The sequence below is a fragment of the Aulostomus chinensis genome, chromosome 4 (genome assembly GCF_037954235.1).
Source record: "Aulostomus chinensis isolate RoL2024-O1b breed Wild chromosome 4, RoL_Achi_v1.0, whole genome shotgun sequence".
Classification (NCBI taxonomy): domain Eukaryota; kingdom Metazoa; phylum Chordata; class Actinopteri; order Syngnathiformes; family Aulostomidae; genus Aulostomus; species Aulostomus chinensis.
Window position 1 is genome coordinate 29852839 of NC_141323.1, and position 27596 is coordinate 29880434.

At 44.8% G+C, this 27596-nt stretch overlaps 1 long non-coding RNA gene, 15 other non-coding genes and 9 pseudogenes across 16 annotated transcripts; all 25 read left to right on the forward strand.

Annotated features, from left to right (window-relative positions):
- The first annotated feature begins 14304 nt into the window (after positions 1-14304).
- On the forward strand, positions 14305-27547 carry LOC147265992 (uncharacterized). Its single transcript, XR_015112515.1, has 3 exons — positions 14305-14331; positions 14477-14549; positions 27153-27547. It is a non-coding gene; the product is annotated as an uncharacterized LOC147265992 (long non-coding RNA).
- Positions 15292-15410, forward strand: LOC147265993 (5S ribosomal RNA). Its single transcript, XR_015115337.1, has one exon. It is a non-coding gene; the product is annotated as a 5S ribosomal RNA (ribosomal RNA).
- On the forward strand, positions 15720-15828 carry LOC147265994 (5S ribosomal RNA; annotated as a pseudogene).
- On the forward strand, positions 16139-16257 carry LOC147265995 (5S ribosomal RNA). Its single transcript, XR_015113301.1, has one exon. It is a non-coding gene; the product is annotated as a 5S ribosomal RNA (ribosomal RNA).
- On the forward strand, positions 16567-16685 carry LOC147265996 (5S ribosomal RNA). The gene has a single exon (XR_015113161.1). It is a non-coding gene; the product is annotated as a 5S ribosomal RNA (ribosomal RNA).
- Positions 17417-17535, forward strand: LOC147265997 (5S ribosomal RNA). The gene has a single exon (XR_015115338.1). It is a non-coding gene; the product is annotated as a 5S ribosomal RNA (ribosomal RNA).
- Positions 17845-17953, forward strand: LOC147265998 (5S ribosomal RNA; annotated as a pseudogene).
- On the forward strand, positions 18265-18383 carry LOC147265999 (5S ribosomal RNA). Its single transcript, XR_015114136.1, has one exon. It is a non-coding gene; the product is annotated as a 5S ribosomal RNA (ribosomal RNA).
- On the forward strand, positions 18693-18811 carry LOC147266000 (5S ribosomal RNA). Its single transcript, XR_015115577.1, has one exon. It is a non-coding gene; the product is annotated as a 5S ribosomal RNA (ribosomal RNA).
- On the forward strand, positions 19542-19660 carry LOC147266001 (5S ribosomal RNA). Its single transcript, XR_015115339.1, has one exon. It is a non-coding gene; the product is annotated as a 5S ribosomal RNA (ribosomal RNA).
- On the forward strand, positions 19970-20078 carry LOC147266002 (5S ribosomal RNA; annotated as a pseudogene).
- On the forward strand, positions 20389-20507 carry LOC147266003 (5S ribosomal RNA). Its single transcript, XR_015113302.1, has one exon. It is a non-coding gene; the product is annotated as a 5S ribosomal RNA (ribosomal RNA).
- Positions 20817-20935, forward strand: LOC147266004 (5S ribosomal RNA). The gene has a single exon (XR_015113162.1). It is a non-coding gene; the product is annotated as a 5S ribosomal RNA (ribosomal RNA).
- Positions 21667-21785, forward strand: LOC147266005 (5S ribosomal RNA). The gene has a single exon (XR_015115340.1). It is a non-coding gene; the product is annotated as a 5S ribosomal RNA (ribosomal RNA).
- LOC147266006 (5S ribosomal RNA) lies at positions 22095-22203 on the forward strand (annotated as a pseudogene).
- On the forward strand, positions 22514-22632 carry LOC147266007 (5S ribosomal RNA). Its single transcript, XR_015115599.1, has one exon. It is a non-coding gene; the product is annotated as a 5S ribosomal RNA (ribosomal RNA).
- On the forward strand, positions 22943-23061 carry LOC147266008 (5S ribosomal RNA). The gene has a single exon (XR_015113204.1). It is a non-coding gene; the product is annotated as a 5S ribosomal RNA (ribosomal RNA).
- On the forward strand, positions 23373-23481 carry LOC147266009 (5S ribosomal RNA; annotated as a pseudogene).
- LOC147266010 (5S ribosomal RNA) lies at positions 23792-23910 on the forward strand (annotated as a pseudogene).
- LOC147266011 (5S ribosomal RNA) lies at positions 24639-24757 on the forward strand (annotated as a pseudogene).
- Positions 25069-25187, forward strand: LOC147266012 (5S ribosomal RNA). The gene has a single exon (XR_015114176.1). It is a non-coding gene; the product is annotated as a 5S ribosomal RNA (ribosomal RNA).
- LOC147266013 (5S ribosomal RNA) lies at positions 25499-25617 on the forward strand. Its single transcript, XR_015115195.1, has one exon. It is a non-coding gene; the product is annotated as a 5S ribosomal RNA (ribosomal RNA).
- LOC147266014 (5S ribosomal RNA) lies at positions 25927-26045 on the forward strand. Its single transcript, XR_015114147.1, has one exon. It is a non-coding gene; the product is annotated as a 5S ribosomal RNA (ribosomal RNA).
- On the forward strand, positions 26356-26474 carry LOC147266015 (5S ribosomal RNA; annotated as a pseudogene).
- Positions 26784-26902, forward strand: LOC147266016 (5S ribosomal RNA; annotated as a pseudogene).
- Positions 27548-27596: the final 49 nt, after the last annotated feature.

Sequence of the window (27596 nt, forward strand, 5' to 3'; positions counted from 1 at the left end):
ATCATTGAGAAATCAAGGTGAGATCAAAGAAAGAATTCTAAGATCACCCAGGGATGATGAACAGGCTCTACTGGTGCTTAGGACTCTGTTGATCAGCTGCTGAGTTGCTACTTGATGTCAACATTGGTCTGTTTCATCCTGAGTAGTTTGATCATAGCAGAGTCGTTGCATCAATGATCTGAATGTGGACGGACAGATTGACCCTCCACAGCAGACGCATGTGACAGATCTCTTGATGAGACTCCTCAGTCTTCAATTTAGTCGTCGTGTGTCATGCAGTGTTGAGGAGGCCGGCTGGCTGTGGGTAAAGTGGGGCTCAGAGTTTGTGGAGTTGGCTCTGGACTGAAGGGGGTCACTGATTTGTTCTCAGATGCTACAGCTCAGGTTAGCGAGGTGGTGGAGAAATGAGTGAGAGCTCTGCCAGCTGGAGCCTCTTGGGTCCCGGGAGGCTTCACTCCTGGAGGTGGAAATGATGAGGAGTTTTAAAATCTGCTCCTCTTTCATGCTGACTTGTTTTCTTGGGTTCCCTCTTTTATTCATGTGTGATTTTAATCTCAGCTCTCTAAACCTGAATGGAGCCAGAACCCATTTTAAAAGAGTTGCTCTTTTTAAACTCCTGGAGATCTAGAGGATCCCTGCCATGTTTGTCCAGGAGACCCACAGCACAACAGTCAGTGAATGGGGATGCAGGCAGGCTTTTAATGGAGGTCATTTGAAGTCCCAAGTCCAGTTGGAGCAGAGGGTGGAGTTTGATTCTCCAGGAGTTTTTTGTTGTTGTTTTTTCACCGGTTTCTTTTGGTTTGGAGGAAATCGTTCCAGGTGTTTGAAAGAAGGTGAGAGCAACTTTGGAAAATCGAAGCGAAGTAAAATCTGGTCAACTGGACGTAAGTTTTAAACTACGGTACGTAAACTTACGTCCAGTTGACCAGGTTTTACTTCGCTTCGATCTACGATGACCTGGATGAATGAGAACCTACACAGAAAACTTTGGAAAATGTTCAACTGGTGTTTTTAAATGTCTTTGCACCAACAAATGGTGGACAGGACAGCTTTTGAAACATTTTCATGCCACTGTTCAACACTGAATCTGCTGGTTTCCTGTTTTTAGGAGCTGATGGGAGCTGCACAGAGAAGCTCTTTTAGACAGGAACCATTCAGAGCTCCATCCTGCTTCTTCCAGCAGGATCCACAGATCCACCAACACACCAGCTGTTTGATGTGTGGAGGCTTTTTACCAGGATTCCTAGACAGCACAGCTGGACTCACTCAACAGCTAACTTGTTAGCACCGACGAGACAGGAGCGCTTCTATGGTTTTACTCAGTGGTTCAATATTTTTAAAAGATGTCCCATTCAGCCTGTGGGTTTTAGTGATCACTCTTCAGTCTCCTGTTCCATTTTATTAAAATATTCATTGAAAAGCTCCTGAGAGAGAGAGAGAGAGAGAGAGAGAGAGAGAGAAAGAAAGAGAGAGAGAGGGAGAGAGAGAGAGGGAGGGAGAGAGGATCAAACTGATCTCAAACTTGACTTCAAAATTCTCTGATTATAATAATTTGTACTCCTTGATAGATTCATCACTACAGTGTCATAGAGGGTCCATTACTATTGCAGTATATTAAAGAATATAAGAACGAGGTTTCCATCCATGGAAATATAATATTTCATGTATTGCAGTATATTTTCAAAGATATAACACTTTAATGTGAGACTTTAATGTCTGTCTTTGGTTTCTAAACTCTGACTCTCCTGTTATTGGTGCTGACTGAATTCTACCACCTGACAGACTGGGAAGGCTCATATTTGTGATGGATCCATCAACACATGAAGATCTTGTTTCAATGTTATAACATTAAAGCTCATCTTAGTAAAACAATGAAGTTACCTGAACTAAATTCTTGAAAAAAATGACTGTCACTGACTTAAATAAATCAAATCTACTTCAAAGTTCCTTCTGTTGTCTTAAGTCGGCCATTTTAAGTGTACTTGTAGTTCCAGAGCATTCCAAGTGGAGATGATATGAATCATTTTGTTGGATGAACTCAGTTCCTCTGCTTTGATGTTGGTGGACTGAGTGGAGTTTGCCTGAACCTGCTTGAACCTGTTTGCTCCTGCTCAGTCCCTCACTCAAGCCTCACTCAGCCTCAGCAGCACCACTCCACTGAGGACTGATTCAAGTTCCTAGCAACCAAATACAGAGGAGAGCTGAACCTTCTTGCTGTGAGGCCACAGTGCTGACCACTGCACCATTGTGTCCCCTGAAAATGCCACCACGTTGTTGGGATTTTCTGTAAAAGCAAGCACACATGAACATAGTAGCTTCTTCACAGGGCTGGTGGCGCAATGGATAACGCGTCTGACTACGGATCAGAAGATTCTAGGTTCTAGGTTCTAGGTTCCTGGCCAGCTCGCTTTAAACTTTATACTGAGAAGATGAAGTGAGAACCACTGCTAAAAGTCACTGAAATCCTCCAAGGTTTCCTCCTTGTCTGCTGTAAACATGAACACATGCATGGATCCTGCTACCTCTCACATGTTAAGCTGGCACTTGACAGTGACAGCAGGAGAACAAAAAATCCCAGTGTGTCATCAACATTTCCTGAGAAATAAATGATAGAAGCTGTTGAATTTCTGTATCAGAACAAGGACAAAAGGAGCCCCAATGAAAGAGTGGTGTGTGTGTGAATGAGAGGACATTGTTCAGTCCACAGACCTGAGCATCGCTGCTCTGACTACCACGTTACCTCCTGGTTATCAGTGTGAAGTCAATGGTGAGGTAGTCAGTTGTTCCTTGTGTTTTATTCCAGAGGCCTGGTAGTTAAACGCTGAATTCAATAATTTTAATTCTTAACTTGAATTTTCATGCTGTTTTGCTGGAAATGTTTGACAACTTCTTGCATGTTGGTGCCCCATCACACAAAAAAGGTGCACTTGTACTCTTTTCACCTCTGACCCACAAACATTCCACCAGTGAACGTCCAGAAATTGAAGCATAAACAGTTCAGCAACAACAAATTCTTCAAATCATCCTCTGAACCGAGAGCCACAGGCTCCTCCCAACATATGCAACACTGCCATTGAACTCTGCTTCAGTGTAACGGTGGTCGAAGGGTCAACATTGAACCTGTTGTATGACTTGAAAATTGTATCAGAGATCTGTGAGCAGGGCTAAATATATGAAAGTGTTGTCATTAACAGGTTGTGCATTTCTGTAGGTCCAAACATATCCTGGAGTCCACCAATGCCAGTTGTGACCTTGTGGGCTCCGGCTCCAGCGCTGTCAGTGAAAAATGACTGACAATCCATTGTCTCCTGGTGAGTCCTGCTGTGTTGGTAGGATGCATCAAATCACTGTGGGAACAAGAGACACAGTGACTGAACTGTAGCCCATCCATCCATCCATCCATCCATCCATCCATCCATCCATTCATTTTCTTCCACTTATCCTGTTAAGGGTTGTGGGGTGGGGGGACCTGTCTCCCCAGCTTTCAGCGTGAAGTGGGTTCACCCTGGAGGGGTCGCCAGTCCATTGCAGGGCCAACACATAAAGACAGACAACCATTCACACTCACAGTCACACCTAGAGTCAGTTTAGAGTATCAATCAGCCTCGTCCTCATTCTCATGTCTTTCCCACTGAAAAACTTTCATACCTGAAGTGTGAAGCATCGATAAAAGTTAATTTGACAGCACAACAGAAAATCCGAGTATATCACTGACATATTCTGTAAAAGAAATGATAGAAGCTGTTGAATTTTTAGAATGAGAAAAAATTTCCCCCAATGAAAGAGTGATGATTCTTTATTTTGATTTTGTTCTTCACTCCTACACAAGAGAGTGAAAGTGTCGGCTGGCTGGGAGCAACTGCCTGCTTCAGAATGGGACGAGCCTCAGGACTTTCCAGTGAGAGCTGCAAACTTCCACCAGCGCCCACTGCCAGCACGTCTTCATGATGGAGCTGAGAAGAACACAACAACACAAGAGCACTGGAGAGGAGCACAACACTTCTTTGCTTCCTGGTCACTCTCATATCTGTCTGTACCATCTGGAGCTGGGGGGAGGAGCTTCACATGTTTTTTTTCTTGTTTTTTTTTCCAAAAGGGAATGACATGACTTACTCTGTATATTAGTATATGAACTACTGAGAATGTTCATCCCCAGTTTTAAGTTAGAATTAAATGTTAAGTAGAAAAATCTTCGCTCTTCAATCCTGTCACTCAGTGTTGTAAACTGTTTCAAACAAATTCTACTGTTCAACAGTTCAAGTGTTTCTAATGAAGCTGAATGTGCTCTCTTATACTTTCCTAAATTGTGTTTCTTTCATGTCCTCCTGAGATCAAAGACAGAATTCTAGGTACTGTCAAAGCCCTGATGACATCATCAGGAATTCTGACTTTGATCTGGAAACTCTTGCTTTAATCTGAATTTGATCTGACTGAAGTTTTAGTTTAGGTTGCATGAGACTGATGCCCCCCCCCCCCCCCCCCCGTGACCCTTAAAGGATAAGAATAGAAGGTGGATGGAGGGATGGACTTAACACTGAAATCAGCTGATATGATCCACATTCTAATTTTTCCTTTCCCTCTTTAGGAGTCATGGAGAATAGTAGTGTATATAATAATGTATATACAACCTTGGAGTATCCTTCCAAAGCTTTTAGTATTTCATCTTGTTTCTACTTGTAGTTTTATTGTCTGGATCTTTTCTTTTTATATCCTGCTGACTGCTCTTTGCTTTTGGAGCTTCCTTCAACAACTACCAAGCCTCCTGGGTAGTGTAGGAAACATGGTCAAGTTCTTCTTACTTTTGCAGTCAAGTCCTGCTCACATTGGTCTGTCTTCATTTTGACTCCTCCCACTGCCACAATGACCAGCCTTTATACACTTGGTGACTGGGGCCCTGGTTGCTGCAGGCCTCAACACCAGCCTGTGGTTGTGAGCAGGGCAGAACAGAACTGACAGTATCTCACATGCAGGACCTGGGTCAGTGCCTGGTGCCAGCTGGGGCACCGCTTTAACCTGGACCCCCTGGAAGATCTTCTCCAGGAACTCGCCTTTTTGGTTCCATCAAGGCCTGTGAGGATGGTGAAGAGTGATCCACCACCAGGCAGCACAGTCAGCAGCAGCCATTTTGTTCCACTAGACTCATGTATGATAGTGAAAGACTGGTGAGTACTTGCTAACTAACACTTCCTGTTTTTATTGCTATTCTTCCATGAATGTGCTCATGTTGGCTTGTCCCCAACCACAGTTTCAAAGCCATGATGACATCTTTCATTAACAATCAGATCAAATTTTTTCTCTATTTGGACAAATAAGGTTTCAACTGACACGGCTGGCCAACGTCCTGGAGTTAATTCAGCCTGTAGAACCAGGTGCTGGTTCCTTCTTTTACCAGGCAGGAACAGGCAGCAGATCCAAGATCAGTAGGCGAAGATGTCTGCTTTGACTGGTAGGAGGAAAGAGAGCAGGAGAGCTGGTCAGAGACAAAGACAGACAATGAAGAAGGAGTGCTGTATTCTGCTAGCACATGCTAGTCACAGTCAGAGATAATGAGTCTCAGCAGGTAAAGATTCATCACTGATTTCAGAAGATAATTGGACGTTCACTGGAAGACTATGAATGTTTGTGGGTCAAAGGTGAAAAGAGTACAAGTGCACCTGTTGTGTGTGATGGGGCACCAACATGCAAGAAGTTTTATACATTTTGAGCGAAAAAGCGTGAATCTTCAAGTAAAGAATTAAAATTATTTAAGTAACAATGAGGTCTCTGTAATAAAACAAAAGGGACAATGACTACCTCACCATTTCCACCCCTCTTTAACAGATTCACATTTCAAAACAACCAAGTTTATTTTATTCCCTTCTTTTAGTAGAGGATGGTTTTGATCCATCAACCTCTGGGTTCTGGGCCCAGCACGCTTCCTCTGTAAATCCATATTTTGGATTCTGGCCTTTTCTGCTTTTCATTTTGTGTTTGTATTAAAGTTCTATTGCTGAAAAAAGGTTTTTTTGCCTTTTTAAACACACACACACACACACACACTTCCAGTGACTAATCCATATTTTCATCACTGAAACCACCACTGGAGTATTGAAAGAGATTCCACATGTTGGTCAACCAGAGAAGCTTCACCTGGTGACGCTCATCCAACCATGCATGAAGGTCAAGCTGCATTATCTGCTGTGCTCATTAGCAGGGGAATTAGCTGAAATGGTCAGTATCAGTAACAGGGTGACACTTTATCACAGCAGTGGACAAACATCAGCATTCATCACACAGCAGCTCCTCTGATCAACAGAACAAGCTGAAGTATTCTGGAGAATGAGGGCATGGATCCCTCTACCTCTCACATGCTAAGCTAGCACTCTACCATTGGAGCCAATTCCCCTGCTAATGAGCACAGCAGATAATGCAGCTTGACCTTCAGATTTGAGGGAAGAAAACCTTGAAACATTCATTCATCTTCTTCCACTTATTCCTGTTCAGGGTCTCGGGGGGCTGGAGCCTATCCCAGTGTCTACGGGCAAAAGGCAGCGTTCACCCTGGACCAGTCACCAGTCCATCACAGGGCCAACATACAGGGACAAACAACCATTCACACTCACATTCATACCTACAGTCAATTTAGAGAATCCAATCAGCCTTTTCCCCAAATTGCACATCTTTAGACTGTGGGAGGAAGCCGGAGTACCAGAGAGAACCCACACAGGCACGGGGAGAACTTGCAGACTCTACACAAGAAGATACTGCGCCCGAGCCGGTACTCGAACCCAGAACTTTCTCGCTGTGAGGCCACAGTGCTAACCACTGCACCATCCTGCAGCCCCCTTGAAACATGATGATGTTATTATTTATGTCTTTAATGCACCCAAACCTTTATTTTTCAGGGGTTTTGAGTGGTTCTGGGTCATGAATCAAAATTTGAATTGGACAAAAATTTCATGCAGGGTCACTGGGGCCACACGTTTCATGTTCTCAACAGATTGAAACTGTAGAGTGTGTGACATGTGGTGTGTTTGTCAAGTTCATCAAGGACAGTAAACATGAGCAGGTCTAGATTCACCTCCATCTTTGGAGGTTGTTGAATTTCCTCCTGAGGACCGTCAGGCTGTTTCCTTACTTTGCTGTGACACAACAGCAGACAGCAACAAGGACTGCTGTAGTGCACTTGGTAAAATCACCATCTGTAGACTGGACCAATATGCTGATGTGATCCTTTGATTAGTTTCGGATCAGTCAGAGATCAAAGACTGAAGCAGGAGATCAATGCTCAGAATTCAGAGATCAAAGACTCCTGGAGCGTTGCCCTCTCTTGTCTTTGGGCCTGGATGTTAATGAATGTTTTACACATTTCTTTTTAAGAAAAAACTTGCATGACATTTCAAGGAGTTTTTCCTGCCAATACAGGACAACACCCACTCACAAACCAGTGCTGGACAAGTTCCTTCAAAGGTGTAATGCCTTATTTCTTACTTGTTACTGTCATTTTAAAATAATTGGTTCCATTACGATTGTGTCTGCCAGCGCTTGGTGACTGTACAGGAGGTCTGGGGACCGCAGGGCCACAACAAGCCCATTTCCTCAACTCTCCATTGAGTACAGAGGTCCCCAAGTACGGACCAGTGAGGATAAATGTGATCGTGGAGAAGTCTGTTTGTTCTTCAACTGGTCCAACTTGATGGTGAGATCTGTGACGCCATCTTGTGATAGTGGATTCATTCATCTGCTATTTCAACACATTCAAGTTCATTATCCCTACATGTCAAAATACATTTGGTGTGGAGTTTTACTTTCTGGCCTCATTCATAATGTGTGCATTTATTCTTCATGAACATTTCTCAGCTTTGTAAGTTTATGATATTTTGTCTTCCTCTGTTTTCTATTCCATTGTTGTTGATGATTCTATTGCAGGTTTGAGTTCCCTGTTGACTGAAGCAGAAACAGGAACAAAAAGCTGGAGGTGGTCAGAGCTCCAAGTTGGGACGCTGATATTAAAGTAGGAGATGAACACATCCAGGTTAGCCATCACTCTCAGAACCTGCTACTTTACCTCTTCAGAATGTAGCAGCATAGCATAGCTTCATCTCACCAGTTAGTGGCCCACTTTGATGTCTGGGATATGAGGTTAAAGGTTCTTTACAGCTCTGAATGAAGGGTTTATAAAGTGTTAACAATGCCATGAATAACACAAGCATTCAGTAATCCTTGATAAAAGGAGACTCACCATCAAGTTGGACAAGTCGAAGAACAAAAGGACTTCTACACTATCACATTTATCCTCACTGGTCCGTACTTGGGGACCTCTGTACTCAATGGAGAGTTATGGAGAATATTCAACTGGAGGCTATGGGGAGTACACTTGACCTTTAAACTCTGCTGTAAAGCTTCAGTAACAACACACAAATTCAATGAAACACAAGATTTCAGTTTAGAAAATGTATTAAAGGCTTGCAGAAAAACACATTCAACAAACAAGACTATAGAAAATAAAAAGAACCCCGGGGTATATTGTTTGTCTTTTTTTCAACTGTCTAATTTTATTTCGAGTGCACTCATGTTTACTTTCGTTGGCCCGCTTTAGTTGGAGCTCATGATGGAAACCTTTACCAGATCCCCCCGTGTGTCGGTGAAGTCAACAATACCGGACCGCAGCCGATGAATCCCTCGCTCGTTATGGCAGCAACCGTCCCGCTCGCAGCAGCCCGCAGCAACAGACCTCCGTGACTCGGCAGCAGCGGCACATCCTCCGTTAACGACTCTCTCCCGAGGCGACTATCCGAAGCTCCTGTCCCGTCCGTGCAGCGTCGTCTCCCTTCAGCGTGGACAGCGTTAGCCTAGCTCCCGCTCGCTTCTGTAACTGGACTTGCCTGGTGCTCAAAACACAATCGGTGGCGGAGAATCCGACTCACGCACTCCGATCACGTCGGTCAATTACAGTTCACAGTCCGTTACCGATAAAAACTCCTCTCCGACGACACAGTCTCGAAACTCCGATAACGTTACGCCATTACACGATGCTCCTTCTTCCTCGCGCGCGTTTCTCCCGGAAGTGTAAACACTAAAGGTCATGAACTCACGCACGTAACCTAACGTAATAGAATTACTTTAACATTTTTTAAAGACATTCACACCCCGTGAAATGATGTTTTTTTGAAAGTTACTTATTTTAAACAAATTTTATTGACAGTTTAATATCTTCTTCATAACAAATACTTATTTATGTAAATTTTAGCTTAACCATGAACTGGCATTTTATTCTTAATTTATTCCTGTGAAAATCATGAAATAAATACCACTGATTTATCAGTATTACATCAACCTAGGATTAAATTAAAGCTGCAGTCAGCGTTGTTTGGGCCTGAGCCTCCTCCCGCCCACCTGGCCGAGTAGCAGGGGTCGTCCTGAATCCAGTGATGAATTTTATGAAAGCGGTGGGACTTGTACACTGCAAGCAACTGCTGTAAATTTACTACAAGATTTCAATAGTATCACCGTTTATAAAAATACAGTACTTTGCCGTTAATTCTAATAGGAATCTGTTAAATTACACCCCATGACTGTTTAACAGAACTATGCTGTAATGCTAAAATACAGTACTTCACTGTAAATAAAACAGTATCATGCAGTATCTTTGCCTGATGGACGCAAGGAGAATCTCCTGATCTGCACGTGAGGCCAGAGCCTTGGTTTACGCCATCCATCTCAATCTCAGTCATTTGGTGAGTAGCGATTGCATTTATTGTAGACACTGGCGCAAAGTCTGTAGGCCAGTGGAGGCTAAGTGAAGTTTCCAGTTTGTGTGGCGACACACACGAGTGGGGGGTGCACTTATTAAAATATAATAGTGACCAAAGCCGGACAACGCCACCTTGGGAATTTTGCCCAAGGAAATAGTTAACGTACCGACCAAAAGGCACTCACAGGTTCATTTACTAATTGGCAGGAGACGTGGTTCCATGACAAAAATATTTTATTGTAAACAGGCCAGCAGATTAAAAAGAGAACAAGAATGAATCTAAACAAGTCTGGAGCTTACCAGTGGGGGGGAGGGATCCCAAGGCAGAAGACACCCTGATCAATTGGGTCATCACATTTAAAAAACACACATGATTAAAGCAAAACAGGGGTGCACAGCACACAAGAGGAAAAGAGACGCCAGGACCGTGAGCTTCCAGTACCTGAAATGAAATGACAAGAATTATAATTTAACACCAAAACTAAAAAAAACACAAAAACCAGAACCAAACTCAAACCACAATTTAAAAATTAATTCGAGAAACAAGATTTAATTATTAAACACAAATTAGCAAGGAAAAATAATACAACCCAAAATAACCAGAAACGAGTTCATTTCTCCATTGCTAGACCAGGGAGCGAACAGATAGCCGTCCAGCAGCTTGCTACACCCTGAAGCCCAAGCGGAGGAATGGGAAACAATGCAGATCCAAACCTTCAGAGCACCATGACGTACAGTTCAGTGGCGCCACACGGTGGACATCAGGATCTGGCAGACCCTGGTTAAACAAGGTGAATTACTGAAACAACCTCCAGTTCAACACACAGCGGATTCCAATTCGTTAACACAGAAGCAGAGCACTCCAGTGAACACAGTAAACAGTGAACAAACAAGCAAAACATGTGTAGATGGCCAGTAGGTCGCAGAACAGGCTAGTAGCAGAGCAGGCTAATAGAGCAGGAGCCTGTAACAAAGCAGGACAGTCTGTAGCCAAACAGTAGCCAGAGCAAAGCAGGATAGTCTGTAACAAACAGCAGCCAGAGCAAAGCAGGGTAGTCTGTAACAAACAGCAGCCAGAGCAAAGCAGGGTAGTCTGTAGCAAAACAGCAGCCAGAGCAAAGCAGGGTAGTCTGTAGCAAAACAGCAGCCAGAGCAAAGCAGGGTAGTCTGTAGCAAAACAGCAGCCAGAGAAAAGCAGGGTAGTCTGTAACAAACAGCAGCCAGAGCAAAGCAGGGTAGTCTGTAGCAAAACAGCAGCCAGAGAAAAGCAGGGTAGTCTGTAACAAACAGCAGCCAGAGCAAAGCAGGGTAGTCTGTAGCAAACAGCAGCCAGAGCAAAGCAGGGTAGTCTGTAGCAAAACAGCAGCCAGAGCAAAGCAGGGTAGTCTGTAGCAAAACAGCAGCCAGAGCAAAGCAGGGTAGTCTGTAACAAACAGCAGCCAGAGCAAAGCAGGAGCATCTAGCAAAGCAGGATAGTCTGGCAAGACAGCGCCCGGTAGCAAAGCAGCAGCTAGTTCTTCCTCAGTGTCACGGCTCACCAGCTGTGCCAATCAGGTGTAGATCGCACTCATGCAGAGCAAAGGGTTTCACAGCTAGTATGCTGTGGCAAACAGCCTCTGCACGTCAGATCGGCGGGGGGGGGGGGGGGGGGGGGTGTTTCCCCACTAGCGGCGATTAAGGGACCGTGTCCCAAAAGCCGGACGCCTACAATTAAACATGTGAATATGAAAAACGTGCATGATCAGCATGCAACACGAGCTACAGGGAGCTACTGCTACATACCAGCAAAGACGGTGGCGAGAAGGCAGACGTGAGGCGATCAGAGGCGGAAGCGAGGTGACCAGGAAGTGGGAGGACCGCGGACCCCAAGAGCAAGAGATTGACCAGGTAGATGCTGCCCCTATTTATAGAGCAGCGCCACACACTGGTTGGCTAATGATGGTACAAGCCAAGTCAGGCATCACCAACCAGTCTCACTGCTAGGATGGGACCTCTCATCCTGCCACATTTGCATTGATAATTACACTCGGTGCACATCATGCTAGCCAGATTTAGCAGCTAGCCAAAATGTTGAAAATGCTTGCAAATTAATCCAAAAAACACAGAGAGTTGACTTTACTTTTTACATCTCGAGCCTCCACAAATTAATGTGTGCGACATCTGTATTTTGCCTGTGAATTCATGAAGCTTTCTGATAGTCTGAACCATTTTACAGTACACGCAATATACGTGTCACACAACAGTTAAGTCGGTTCATATTAAGATGAGTGCACACTGACTGTGTTTACATGCAATTACGTTCCTCCATCTTGTGCTAGGCTACTGCTCTGGCATGAGTCTGTCTGATGGCATGATTACGGTGTAGTTAAGGCCATAGATCAGAAGCTGTGGTTGTATTTGTTTAAAAAAGAGTGGTTTTAGCATCGTTCAAGTGCCTGCTCATTTGTGTTGATTTTTCTTTGTCTCTGATATTGCCTACAGATGCAGGAGCCTATTTTCCAGCTGCCCTGATCCTAATAAGTACTTGCCTGTCCATCACATTTCACAGTTAATCAGTTATTTTTTCAGACCTCAAACATTGAAATAGACAACTATGTTATCTGGTCAAAGAAGCTGTTTTTTTCTTCTTCTTCTTCTCTTCTCTTTTCTCCCTGTTTTTTTGGATCTCCAACACTATATCTACATGTATATATTTGATGGCTTATAATGTCTCATTCATCTGAGTGAGTTCCAACACTCCTTTTTTAGGCGCTTCATTGGAATAAATCCTGAGAGTGTCTGCATGTTTTCCCTGTGCTGGTTCTCTCCAGGTACTCCAGCTTCCTTCCACAGTCCAAAGACATGCAAATGGAAATGCAACTCTAAATTGACCGTAGGTATGGCTGTGAGTGTGAATGGTTGTCTGTCAATATTTGTTGGCTGCGGTGGACTGCGATGGACCACTGACCTGTCCAAGGTAATGTCCCCTCTGGGATAGGCTCCAGCCCCACCCTGTGACCCTTAACAGGATAAGCGGAAAAATGGATGGATGGATGGACGGATGGACGGATGGATGGATGGATGGATGGATAGATGGGTGGGTGATCACTCACAGGACTGTGAGTCTCTCACTCTGACCGCTTCATGCTATGGGACTTACACTGACGTAACCTGATTAGCTCAGTCAGTCGAGCATGAGACTCTTAGTCTCAGGGTTGTTGGTTCAAGCCCCATGTTGGGTGTTGATCTTAAACACCACTGCTTGTCCTCTCAGTTTTGAAAGCTTTGTTTGTAAATTGTCAGAAAAATCAGTGAATAAACAATACAAACTGAGGCTTTGTCAGAAATTCCATGCTTCCAAACTAACCAATATGAAAAAAACAAAAGGTGAGACTTTTTCGTGCATTCGAAAAATTTGTATGCGCTTCATTGTATCCGCTCTCTATACTTCCATGCATCCCAGCTTATTTCTGTTAAGGGTTGCAGGGGGAGGCTGGAGCCTTTCCCAGTGGCTTTCAGGTGAGAGGCAGGTTTCACCCTGGACAGGTAGCCAGTCCATTGCAGACAGAATACCCACGCAGGCACGGAGAGAACATGCACACACCACACAGAAAGAACCTGTGCTCGAGCCAGGACTTGAACTTGCTTTGAGGCGACACTGTTAACCACGGTACCACCGTGCCACCCATTGACTGTAACACATTGTAAACAATATACACTCTTGTTATCATACAACACGTAGCCCTGTACAAAAATCAAATAAATTACATCGCATAAAAAGCATAAAAAGATGTGTTAAAAAGTTCAAAAATAAATAGAGTTCATGATCTTTAAAATTGGTTATAATGTGAGCAGGTTAAAAGCATAAATATAATATGTAACATTTAAAAAGTAAAACTATTTACAGTTAAAAAATAAATTCATATAAAGGTCTTTAAGTTTTCTGAGTCTGTAAAAGATCAGTGATCTGAGAATAAGGAGAGGGGAAGAAGCCGTGTTTATATGAAACCTCAATTGTTACCTGTCAATCATTTCATTCCTGTCTTATCTTTGGGTGTATTAAGACCGCAAAAGCCAATGAGAGGAAAGTTACTGTGTAAGGGGTGGGACTAGTGGCGCAGGTTTGTGAGGTGAGTAGTTAGCGCGCATGGGGAGAGAAACAGAGGCAATGATCAGAAAGTTAAGAGGGGAGGCATCGTTTGTGTGGAGAGCATTTAAGTTTATTTTGGAGGTCGACGACTGGTGGTCCTGATGTAAAGTTCTGTGTGACCTTCGAGAGGTGAATATTTATGCCTGTATTTGCGCTTTATCTAACTGTTATAGTGAAAAGAGACTGGATGTGTACATGGTTAGCGACGTGCTAGCTAGGGATAGCATTCCGTGCTAATGTGCCAGCAGATCGTAGCTTTAGCGTTGTAATATTTTTGTAGCGAAAGTAAAGGTAATGCGAATTCGACACGAGATAATGTTTGATAATTGTGGCTAAATTAAGATAATATGCTTGAAGGAGACGGACATTGGAGAGAGAGAGACGGGTTTCCATCCGATGGCTCTGCTGTTCTGCTGTGCCCTGTCCTGCTGTGTTTTCTTCTTCGTGACTTTCGCTGTCCCGCCATTGCGTGTGAGTGTTTGGATTGTGACTTCCACCGCCATTGCCATTACCATTCAGACTCTCATCCTCCATTCCCGTTCTCCCCCTTCTAATAAAACCCTGGATTTGTGAGGACTAACATACACATGCACTTGCTTTTATTGTGTGCTCAGCTGCGAGTGAAGCGGCCATTACAGTTGTGAAGCCCCGACCGCACACGAGCTTCAATAAACAGGCCTGAAACAGGTAAAAATTTAATTTAAGGTGTTTCATATGAATGTGTGTGTGCCCACAGGTAAAATATTGAGTTTTAGTTGTTGTAAATTAAAGAATACCGTTTTAGAAGGTAACTTAAGGATTCTGAAAGGGATTAAATATGATGTATATTTTAAAAAAACTAAAGGGTTATCTTTTGTAGAGGAAACTTTTTCCTTACAATTGAGGTGTAAAGGATGACTTGAGGGTATTTTATGTGAAACTATCTAACTAAAAAAGATTTTTATTTTCATTGAAACGAAAGTTCAGAACCAAGAAAGACACTGTTTATTTTGTTTTGAAAATCCTCTTACTCATTGTTAATAATTTTGTTCATTGTATTTTTATAATACTAGAATATATTCAATTTTTATTTCATCCATCTCTGTGAACAAGTACCTGTGAAGGATTAATTTGCAATTCTTTTAACTTCAGCTTGAGGAAAGGGCAGCTTTGAGTCTTTGGGGACCAGCATGAGCGACCTTCCCTCACACATTTCTTCTTGAAGCGCCCTCCGCAGCTTTGAAATTGAATGTCATGCAGCGTGTAATTTGAAGTCGACAGATGGCAGATGCAGTACTTTTCTCTAGATGACATCAACATTCTTTTCTTTTATTGACAGGACACCTATTTGACGTTTGAAAAGACCGTGAGGCTGTTGCACATCACATTTTTTTTAGAGGTTGTAAAGTGAGTGAAATGGATATAGAGCCCATGTGTGTAAGAGTCAAGGTCTTACGGCCATACCACTCTGAACACGCCCGATCTCATCTGATCTCGGAAGCTTAGCAGGGTCGGGCCTGGTTAGTACTTGGATGGAAGACCGCCTGGGAATACCAGGTGCTGTAAACTTTTTTGTTTCATTGTGAGGAAAGGGCCGCTTTGAGTCTTTGGGGACCAGCATGAGCGAGCTTCCCTCACACACCTTTTCTTGAAGCGCCCTCCGCAGCTTTGGAATGGAATGTCATGCAGTGGTTCATTTGAAGAAGACAGATGGCAGATGCAGTACTTTTCTCTCGATGACATCAACATTCTTTTCTTTTATTGACAGGACACGTATTTGGCGTTTGAAAAGACCCTGAGGCTGTTGCGCATCACTTTTTTTCTGAGGTTGTAAAGTGTGTGAAATGGATATATAGCCCATGTGTGTCAGAGTCAGGGGCTTACGGCCATACCAGTCTGAACTCGTCTGATCTCGGAAGCTAAGCAGGGTCGGGCCTGTTTAGTACTTGGATGGAAGACCGCCTGGGAATACCAGGTGCTGTAAGCTTTTTTGTTTCTTTGTGAGGAAAGGGCAGCTTTGAGTCTTTGGGGCCAGCATGAGCGAGCTTCCCTCACACACCTTTTCTTGAAGCGCCTTTCTGCAGCTTTGAAATTGAATGTCATGCAGCGTGTAATTTGAAGTAGACAGATGGCAGATGCAGTACTTTTCTCTAGATGACATCAACATTCTTTTCTTTGTATTGACAGGACACCTATTTGGCGTTTGAAAAGACCGTGAGGCTTTTGCACGTCACTTTTTTTCTGAAGTTGTAAAGTGAGTGAAATGAATATAGAGCCCATGTGTGTAAGAGTGAAAGGCTTACGGCCATACCACTCTGAACACGCCCGATCTCGTCTGATCTCGGAAGCTAAGCAGGGTCGGGCCTGGTTAGTACTTGGATGGGAGACCGCCTGGGAATACCAGGTGCTTTAAGCTTTTTTGTTTCTTTGTGAGGAAAGGGCAGCTTTTCGTGTTTGGGGACCAGCATGAGCGAGCTTCCCTCACACACCTTTTCTTGAAGCGCCCTCCGCAGCTTTGGAATGGAATGTCATGCAGTGGTTAATTTGAAGTAGACAGATGGCAGATGCAGTACTTTTCTCTCGATGACATCAACATTCTTTTCTTTTATTGACAGGACACGTATTTGGCGTGTGAAAAGACCCTGAGGCTGTTGCGCATCACTTTTTTTCTGAGGTTGTAAAGTGTGTGAAATGGATATAGAGCCCATGTGTGTCAGAGTCAAGGGCTTACGGCGATACCACTCTGAACACGCCCGATCTCGTCTGATCTCGGAAGCTAAGCAGGGTCGGGCCTGGTTAGTACTTGGATGGAAGACCGCCTGGGAATACCAGGTGCTGTAAGCTTTTTTGTTTCTTTGTGAGGAAAGGGCAGCTTTTAGTCTTTGGGGACCAGCATGAGCGAGCTTCCCTCACACACCTTTTCTTGAAGCGCCTTTCTGCAGCTTTGAAATGGAATGTCAAGCAGTGGTTAATTTGAAGAAGACAGATGGAGGATGCAGTACTTTTCTCTCGATGACATCAACATTCTTTTCTTTGTATTGACAGGACACCTATTTGACGTGTGAAAAGACCCTGAGGCTGTTGCGCATCACTTTTTTTCTGAGGTTGTAAAGTGAGTGAAATGGATATAGAGCCCATGTGTGTCAGGGTCAGGGGCTTACGGCCATACCAGTCTGAACTTGTCTGATCTCGGAAGCTAAGCAAGGTCGGGCCTGGTAGGTACTTGGATGGGAGACCGCCTGGGAATACCAGGTGCTTTAAGCTTTTTTGTTTCATTGTGAGGAAAGGTCACCTTTGAGTGTTTGGGGACCAGCATGAGCGAGCTTCCCTCACACACCTTTTCTTGAAGCGCCTTTCTGCAGCTTTGAAATTGAATGTCATGCAGCGTGTAATTTGAAGTAGACAGATGGCAGATGCAGTACTTTTCTCTAGATGACATCAACATTCTTTTCTTTTATTGACAGGACACCTATTTGACGTTTGAAAAGACCGTGAGGCTGTTGCACATCACATTTTTTTTAGAGGTTGTAAAGTGAGTGAAATGGATATAGAGCCCATGTGTGTAAGAGTCAAGGTCTTACGGCCATACCACTCTGAACACGCCCGATCTCATCTGATCTCGGAAGCTTAGCAGGGTCGGGCCTGGTTAGTACTTGGATGGAAGACCGCCTGGGAATACCAGGTGCTGTAAACTTTTTTGTTTCATTGTGAGGAAAGGGCCGCTTTGAGTCTTTGGGGACCAGCATGAGCGAGCTTCCCTCACACACCTTTTCTTGAAGCGCCCTCCGCAGCTTTGGAATGGAATGTCATGCAGTGGTTCATTTGAAGAAGACAGATGGCAGATGCAGTACTTTTCTCTCGATGACATCAACATTCTTTTCTTTTATTGACAGGACACGTATTTGGCGTTTGAAAAGACCCTGAGGCTGTTGCGCATCACGTTTTTTCTGAGGTTGTAAAGTGAGTGAAATGGATATAGAGCCCATGTGTGTCAGGGTCAGGGGCTTACGGCCATACCAGTCTGAACTCGTCTGATCTCGGAAGCTAAGCAGGGTCGGGCCTGTTTAGTACTTGGATGGAAGACCGCCTGGGAATACCAGGTGCTGTAAGCTTTTTTGTTTCTTTGTGAGGAAAGGGCAGCTTTGAGTCTTTGGGGACCAGCATGAGCGAGCTTCCCTCACACACCTTTTCTTGAAGCGCCTTTCTGCAGCTTTGAAATTGAATGTCATGCAGCGTGTAATTTGAAGTAGACAGATGGCAGATGCAGTACTTTTCTCTAGATGACATCAACATTCTTTTCTTTGTATTGACAGGACACCTATTTGGCGTTTGAAAAGACCGTGAGGCTTTTGCACGTCGCTTTTTTTCTGAGGTTGTAAAGTGAGTGAAATGAATATAGAGCCCATGTGTGTAAGAGTGAAAGGCTTACGGCCATACCACTCTGAACACGCCCGATCTCGTCTGATCTCGGAAGCTAAGCAGGGTCGGGCCTGGTTAGTACTTGGATGGGAGACCGCCTGGGAATACCAGGTGCTGTAAGCTTTTTTGTTTCTTTGTGAGGAAAGGGCAGCTTTTAGTGTTTGGGGACCAGCATGAGCGAGCTTCCCTCACACACCTTTTCTTGAAGCGCCCTCCGCAGCTTTGGAATGGAATGTCATGCAGTGGTTAATTTGAAGTAGACAGATGGCAGATGCAGTACTTTTCTCTCGATGACATCAACATTCTTTTCTTTTATTGACAGGACACGTATTTGGCGTGTGAAAAGACCCTGAGGCTGTTGCGCATCACTTTTTTTCTGAGGTTGTAAAGTGTGTGAAATGGATACAGAGCCCATGTGTGTCAGAGTCAAGGGCTTACGGCGATACCACTCTGAACACGCCCGATCTCGTCTGATCTCGGAAGCTAAGCAGGGTCGGGCCTGGTTAGTACTTGGATGGGAGACCGCCTGGGAATACCAGGTGCTGTAAGCTTTTTTGTTTCTTTGTGAGGAAAGGGCAGCTTTTAGTCTTTGGGTACCAGCATGAGCGAGCTTCCCTCACACACCTTTTCTTGAAGCGCCCTCCGCAGCTTTGGAATGGAATGTCAAGCAGTGGTTAATTTGAAGAAGACAGATGGAGGATGCAGTACTTTTCTCTCGATGACATCAACATTCTTTTCTTTGTATTGACAGGACACCTATTTGACGTGTGAAAAGACCCTGAGGCTGTTGCGCATCACTTTTTTTCTGAGGTTGTAAAGTGAGTGAAATGGATATAGAGCCCATGTGTGTCAGGGTCAGGGGCTTACGGCCATACCAGTCTGAACTTGTCTGATCTCGGAAGCTAAGCAAGGTCGGGCCTGGTAAGTACTTGGATGGGAGACCGCCTGGGAATACCAGGTGCTTTAAGCTTTTTTGTTTCATTGTGAGGAAAGGTCAGCTTTGAGTGTTTGGGGACCAGCATGAGCGAGCTTCCCTCACACACCTTTTCTTGAAGCGCCTTTCTGCAGCTTTGAAATTGAATGTCATGCAGCGTGTAATTTGAAGTAGACAGATGGCAGATGCAGTACTTTTCTCTAGATGACATCAACATTCTTTTCTTTTATTGACAGGACACCTATTTGACGTTTGAAAAGACCGTGAGGCTGTTGCACATCACATTTTTTTTAGAGGTTGTAAAGTGAGTGAAATGGATATAGAGCCCATGTGTGTAAGAGTCAAGGTCTTACGGCCATACCACTCTGAACACGCCCGATCTCATCTGATCTCGGAAGCTTAGCAGGGTCGGGCCTGGTTAGTACTTGGATGGAAGACCGCCTGGGAATACCAGGTGCTGTAAACTTTTTTGTTTCATTGTGAGGAAAGGGCCGCTTTGAGTCTTTGGGGACCAGCATGAGCGAGCTTCCCTCACACACCTTTTCTTGAAGCGCCCTCCGCAGCTTTGGAATGGAATGTCATGCAGTGGTTCATTTGAAGAAGACAGATGGCAGATGCAGTACTTTTCTCTCGATGACATCAACATTCTTTTCTTTTATTGACAGGACACGTATTTGGCGTTTGAAAAGACCCTGAGGCTGTTGCGCATCACTTTTTTTCTGAGGTTGTAAAGTGTGTGAAATGGATATAGAGCCCATGTGTGTCAGAGTCAGGGGCTTACGGCCATACCAGTCTGAACTCGTCTGATCTCGGAAGCTAAGCAGGGTCGGGCCTGTTTAGTACTTGGATGGAAGACCGCCTGGGAATACCAGGTGCTGTAAGCTTTTTTGTTTCTTTGTGAGGAAAGGGCAGCTTTGAGTCTTTGGGGCCAGCATGAGCGAGCTTCCCTCACACACCTTTTCTTGAAGCGCCTTTCTGCAGCTTTGAAATTGAATGTCATGCAGCGTGTAATTTGAAGTAGACAGATGGCAGATGCAGTACTTTTCTCTAGATGACATCAACATTCTTTTCTTTGTATTGACAGGACACCTATTTGGCGTTTGAAAAGACCGTGAGGCTTTTGCACGTCACTTTTTTTCTGAGGTTGTAAAGTGAGTGAAATGAATATAGAGCCCATGTGTGTAAGAGTGAAAGGCTTACGGCCATACCACTCTGAACACGCCCGATCTCGTCTGATCTCGGAAGCTAAGCAGGGTCGGGCCTGGTTAGTACTTGGATGGGAGACCGCCTGGGAATACCAGGTGCTTTAAGCTTTTTTGTTTCTTTGTGAGGAAAGGGCAGCTTTTCGTGTTTGGGGACCAGCATGAGCGAGCTTCCCTCACACACCTTTTCTTGAAGCGCCCTCCGCAGCTTTGGAATGGAATGTCATGCAGTGGTTAATTTGAAGTAGACAGATGGCAGATGCAGTACTTTTCTCTCGATGACATCAACATTCTTTTCTTTTATTGACAGGACACGTATTTGGCGTGTGAAAAGACCCTGAGGCTGTTGCGCATCACTTTTTTTCTGAGGTTGTAAAGTGTGTGAAATGGATATAGAGCCCATGTGTGTCAGAGTCAAGGGCTTACGGCGATACCACTCTGAACACGCCCGATCTCGTCTGATCTCGGAAGCTAAGCAGGGTCGGGCCTGGTTAGTACTTGGATGGAAGACCGCCTGGGAATACCAGGTGCTGTAAGCTTTTTTGTTTCTTTGTGAGGAAAGGGCAGCTTTTAGTCTTTGGGGACCAGCATGAGCGAGCTTCCCTCACACACCTTTTCTTGAAGCGCCTTTCTGCAGCTTTGAAATGGAATGTCAAGCAGTGGTTAATTTGAAGAAGACAGATGGAGGATGCAGTACTTTTCTCTCGATGACATCAACATTCTTTTCTTTGTATTGACAGGACACCTATTTGACGTGTGAAAAGACCCTGAGGCTGTTGCGCATCACTTTTTTTCTGAGGTTGTAAAGTGAGTGAAATGGATATAGAGCCCATGTGTGTCAGGGTCAGGGGCTTACGGCCATACCAGTCTGAACTTGTCTGATCTCGGAAGCTAAGCAAGGTCGGGCCTGGTAAGTACTTGGATGGGAGACCGCCTGGGAATACCAGGTGCTTTAAGCTTTTTTGTTTCATTGTGAGGAAAGGTCACCTTTGAGTGTTTGGGGACCAGCATGAGCGAGCTTCCCTCACACACCTTTTCTTGAAGCGCCTTTCTGCAGCTTTGAAATTGAATGTCATGCAGCGTGTAATTTGAAGTAGACAGATGGCAGATGCAGTACTTTTCTCTAGATGACATCAACATTCTTTTCTTTTATTGACAGGACACCTATTTGACGTTTGAAAAGACCGTGAGGCTGTTGCACATCACATTTTTTTTAGAGGTTGTAAAGTGAGTGAAATGGATATAGAGCCCATGTGTGTAAGAGTCAAGGTCTTACGGCCATACCACTCTGAACACGCCCGATCTCATCTGATCTCGGAAGCTTAGCAGGGTCGGGCCTGGTTAGTACTTGGATGGAAGACCGCCTGGGAATACCAGGTGCTGTAAACTTTTTTGTTTCATTGTGAGGAAAGGGCCGCTTTGAGTCTTTGGGGACCAGCATGAGCGAGCTTCCCTCACACACCTTTTCTTGAAGCGCCCTCCGCAGCTTTGGAATGGAATGTCATGCAGTGGTTCATTTGAAGAAGACAGATGGCAGATGCAGTACTTTTCTCTCGATGACATCAACATTCTTTTCTTTTATTGACAGGACACGTATTTGGCGTTTGAAAAGACCCTGAGGCTGTTGCGCATCACTTTTTTTCTGAGGTTGTAAAGTGTGTGAAATGGATATAGAGCCCATGTGTGTCAGAGTCAGGGGCTTACGGCCATACCAGTCTGAACTCGTCTGATCTCGGAAGCTAAGCAGGGTCGGGCCTGTTTAGTACTTGGATGGAAGACCGCCTGGGAATACCAGGTGCTGTAAGCTTTTTTGTTTCTTTGTGAGGAAAGGGCAGCTTTGAGTCTTTGGGGCCAGCATGAGCGAGCTTCCCTCACACACCTTTTCTTGAAGCGCCTTTCTGCAGCTTTGAAATTGAATGTCATGCAGCGTGTAATTTGAAGTAGACAGATGGCAGATGCAGTACTTTTCTCTAGATGACATCAACATTCTTTTCTTTGTATTGACAGGACACCTATTTGGCGTTTGAAAAGACCGTGAGGCTTTTGCACGTCACTTTTTTTCTGAGGTTGTAAAGTGAGTGAAATGAATATAGAGCCCATGTGTGTAAGAGTGAAAGGCTTACGGCCATACCACTCTGAACACGCCTGATCTCGTCTGATCTCGGAAGCTAAGCAGGGTCGGGCCTGGTTAGTACTTGGATGGGAGACCGCCTGGGAATACCAGGTGCTGTAAGCTTTTTTGTTTCTTTGTGAGGAAAGGGCAGCTTTGAGTCTTTGGGGACCAGCATGAGCGAGCTTCCCTCACACACCTTTTCTTGAAGCGCCTTTCTGCAGCTTTGAAATTGAATGTCATGCAGCGTGTAATTTGAAGTCGACAGATGGCAGATGCAGTACTTTTCTCTAGATGACATCAACATTCTTTTCTTTTATTGACAGGACACCTATTTGACGTTTGAAAAGACCGTGAGGCTGTTGCACATCACATTTTTTTTGAGGTTGTAAAGTGAGTGAAATGGATATAGAGCCCATGTGTGTAAGAGTCAAGGGCTTACGGCCATACCACTCTGAACACGCCTGATCTCGTCTGATCTCGGAAGCTAAGCAGGGTCGGGCCTGGTTAGTACTTGGATGGAAGACCGCCTGGGAATACCAGGTGCTGTAAGCTTTTTTGTTTCTTTGTGAGGAAAGGGCAGCTTTTAGTCTTTGGGGACCAGCATGAGCGAGCTTCCCTCACACACCTTTTCTTGAAGCGCCTTTCTGCAGCTTTGAAATGGAATCTCATGCAGCGTGTAATTTGAAGTAGACAGATGGAGGATGCAGTACTTTTCTCTCGATGACATCAACATTCTTTTCTTTGTATTGACAGGACACCTATTTGACGTGTGAAAAGACCCTGTGGCTGTTGCGCATCACTTTTTTTCTGAGGTTGTAAAGTGAGTGAAATGGATATAGAGCCCATGTGTGTCAGGGTCAGGGGCTTACGGCCATACCAGTCTGAACTCGTCTGATCTCGGAAGCTAAGCAGGGTCGGGCCTGGTTAGTACTTGGATGGGAGACCGCCTGGGAATACCAGGTGCTGTAAGCTTTTTTGTTTCTTTGTGAGGAAAGGGCAGCTTTGAGTCTTTGGGGACCAGCATGAGCGAGCTTCCCTCACACACCTTTCCTTGAAGCGCCCTCCGCAGCTTTGGAATGGAATGTCATGTAGTGGTTAATTTGAAGTTGACAGATGGCAGATGCAGTACTTTTCTCTAGATGACATCAACATTCTTTTCTTTGTATTGACAGGACACCTATTTGGCGTGTGAAAAGACCATGAGGCTTTTGCACGTCACTTTTTTTCTGAGGTTGTAAAGTGAGTGAAATGGATATAGAGCCCATGTGTGTAAGAGTCAAGGGCATACGGCCATACCACTCTGAACACGCCCGATCTCGTCTGATCTCGGAAGCTAAGCAGGGTCGGGCCTGGTTAGTACTTGGATAGGAGTCCGCCTGGGACTACCCGGTGCTGTAAACTTTTTTGTTTCATTGTGAGGAAAGGGCCGCTTTGAGTCTTTGGGGACCAGCATGAGCGAGCTTCCCTCACACACCTTGTCTTGAAGCGCCCTCCGCAGCTTTGGAATGGAATGTCATGCAGTGGTTCATTTGAAGAAGACAGATGGCAGATGCAGTACTTTTCTCTCGATGACATCAACATTCTTTTCTTTTATTGACAGGACACGTATTTGGCGTGTGAAAAGACCCTGAGGCTGTTGCGCATCACTTTTTTTCTGAGGTTGTAAAGTGAGTGAAATGGATATAGAGCCCATGTGTGTCAGAGTCAGGGGCTTACGGCCATACCATTCTGAACTCGTCTGCTCTCGACAGCTAAGCAGGGTCCTGCCTGGTTAGTACTTGGATGGGAGACCGTCTGGGAATACCAGGTGGTGTAAGCTTTTTTGTTTCATTGTGAGGAAAGGGCAGCTTTGAGTGTTTGGGGACCAGCATGAGCGAGCTTCCCTCACACACCTTTTCTTGAAGCGCCCTCCACAGCTTTCGAATGGAATGTCATGCAGTGTGTAATTTGAAGTAGACAGATGGCAGAAGCAGTACATTTCTCTAGATGACATCAAAATTCTTTTCTTTGTATTGACAGGACAACTATTTGGTGTGTAAAAAGACCATGAGGCTTTTGCACATCACATTTTTTTTGAGGTTGTAAAGTGAGTGAAATGGATATAGAGCCCATGTGTGTGAGAGTCAAGGGCTTACGGCCATACCACTCTGAACACGCCCGTTCTCGTCTGATCTCGGAAGCTAAGCAGGGTCCGTCCTGGTTAGTACTTGGATGGGAGACCGCCTGGGAATACCAGGTGTTGTAAGCTTTTTTGTTTCATTGTGAGGAAAGGGCCGCTTTGAGTCTTTGGGGACCAGCATGAGCGAGCTTCCCTCACACACCTTTTCTTGAAGCGCCTTTCTGCAGCTTTGAATTGGAATCTCATGCAGCGTGTAATTTGAAGTAGACAGATGGAGGATGCAGTACTTTTCTCTCGATGACATCAACATTCTTTTCTTTTATTGACAGAACACCGATTTGGCGTGTGAAAAGACCCTGAGGCTTTTGCGCATCACTTTTTTTTTTGAGGTTGTAAAGTGTGTGAAATGGATATAGAGCCCATGTGTGTCAGAGTCAAGGGCTTACAGCCATACCACTCTGAACACGCCCGATCTCGTCTGATCTCGGAAGCTAAGCAGGGTCAGGCCTGGTTAGTACTTGGATGGAAGACCGCCTGGGAATACCAGGTGCTGTAAGCTTTTTTGTTTCTTTGTGAGGAAAGGGCAGCTTTTAGTCTTTGGGGACCAGCATGAGCGAGCTTCCCTCACACACCTTTTCTTGAAGCGCCTTTCTGCAGCTTTGAATTGGAATCTCATGCAGCGTGTAATTTGAAGTAGACAGATGGAGGATGCAGTACTTTTCTCTCGATGACATCAACATTCTTTTCTTTGTATTGACAGGACACCTTTTTGACGTGTGAAAAGACCCTGAGGCTGTTGCGCATCACTTTTTTTCTGAGGTTGTAAAGTGAGTGAAATGGATATAGAGCCCGTGTGTGTCAGAGTCAGGGGCTTACGGCCATACCACTCTGAACACGCCCGATCTTGTCTGATCTTGGAAGCTTAGCAGGGTCGGGCCTGGTTAGTACTTGGATGGGAGACCGCCTGGGAATACCAGGTGCTGTAAGCTTTTTTGTTTCATTGTGAGGAAAGGGCCGCTTTGAGTCTTTGGGGACCAGCATGAGCGAGCTTCCCTCACACACCTTTTCTTGAAGCGCCCTCCGAAGCTTTGGAATGGAATGTCATGAAGTGGTTTATTTAAAGAAGACAGATGGCAGATGCAGTACTTTTTTCTCGATGACATCAACATTCTTTTCTTTTATTGACAGGACACCGATTTGGCGTGTGAAAAGACCCTGAGGCTGTTGCGCATCACTTTTTTTCTGAGGTTGTACTGTGTGTGAAATGGATATAGAGCCCATGTGTTTCAGAGTCAAGGGCTTACGGCCATACCACTCTGAACACGCCCGATCTCGTCTGATCTCGGAAGCTAAGCAGGGTCGGGCCTGGTTAGTACTTGGATGGGAGACCGCCTGGGAATACCAGGTGCTGTAAGCTTTTTTGTTTCATTGTGAGGAAAGGGCAGCTTTGAGTCTTTGGGGACCAGCATGAGCGAGCTTCCCTCACACACCTTTTCTTGAAGCCCCTTTCCGCAGCATTGAAATTGAATGTCATGCAGCGTTTAATTTGAAGTAGACAGATGGCAGATGCAGTAGTTTTCTCGAGATGACATCAACATTCTTTTCTTTTATTGACAGGACACCTATTTGGCGTGTGAAAAGACCGTGAGGCTGTTGCACGTCACTTTTTTTCTGAGGTTGTAAAGTGAGTGAAATGGATATAGAGCCCATGTGTGTCAGAGTCAAGGGCTTACGGCCATACCACTCTGAACACGCCTGATCTTGTCTGATCTTGAAAGCTAAGCAGGGTCAGGCCTGGTTAGTACTTGGATGGGAGACCGCCTGGGAATACCAGGTGCTGTAAGCTTTTTTGTTTCATTGTGAGGAAAGGGCCGCTTTGAGTCTTTGGGGACCAGCATGAGCGAGCTTCCCTCACACACCTTTTCTTGAAGCGCCCTCCGAAGCTTTGGAATGGAATGTCATGAAGTGGTTTATTTAAAGAAGACAGATGGCAGATGCAGTACTTTTTTCTCGATGACATCAACATTCTTTTCTTTTATTGACAGGACACCGATTTGGCGTGTGAAAAGACCCTGAGGCTGTTGCGCATCACTTTTTTTCTGAGGTTGTAAAGTGAGTGAAATGGATATAGAGCCCATGTGTGTCAGAGTCAAGGGCTTACGGCCATACCACTCTGAACACGCCTGATCTTGTCTGATCTTGAAAGCTAAGCAGGGTCAGGCCTGGTTAGTACTTGGATGGGAGACCGCCTGGGAATACCAGGTGCTGTAAGCTTTTTTGTTTCTTTGTGAGGAAAGGGCAGCTTTGAGTCTTTGGGGACCAGCATGAGCGAGCTTCCCTCACACACCTTTTCTTGAAGCGCCTTTCCGCAGCTTTGAAATTGAATGTCATGCAGTGGTTAATTTGAAGTAGACAGATGGCAGATGCAGTGCACTGGGCTTCTCTCTACTCCTCTCTGTCCTCCTATATGTGTCATACATAAATTATACTCATACGTATTACTGACTTGTCTCCTTCTCTGAAGCCTTCAGGCTCCCCTCATGCCAGACCTGGGTGCTGCTGGAGGAGGCAGCAGATCTGAAGAGGCTCAAGCTGCCACCTGTAGCTCCACCTGCTCGCATCACCGTCTGTCCATCAGTGTCTCTCTCTCCCTTTATCTCTGTCCCTTTCTTTGCTTCTACATATCTGTCGTCCTCCATTATCTGTCTTTGTCTCTGCCCCGCTCTCCTGCTCTCTTTCCCCCCAACCGGTCAAAGCAGAAGGCCGTCCCCATTGAGCCTGGATCTGCTCGATTTTCCTGCCTGTTAAAAGGAAGGTTTTTGTCACTGTTTTTGCAGGATGTGCTTGCTGATGGAGAATTGTTGGGTGTAGATTCATTAAAGGAGTTTGGTACTGGACCTGCTCTATCTTTAAAGTGTCATGGGATAACTTTTTTTGTGATTTGGTGCAATATCAATAAAATTAACTT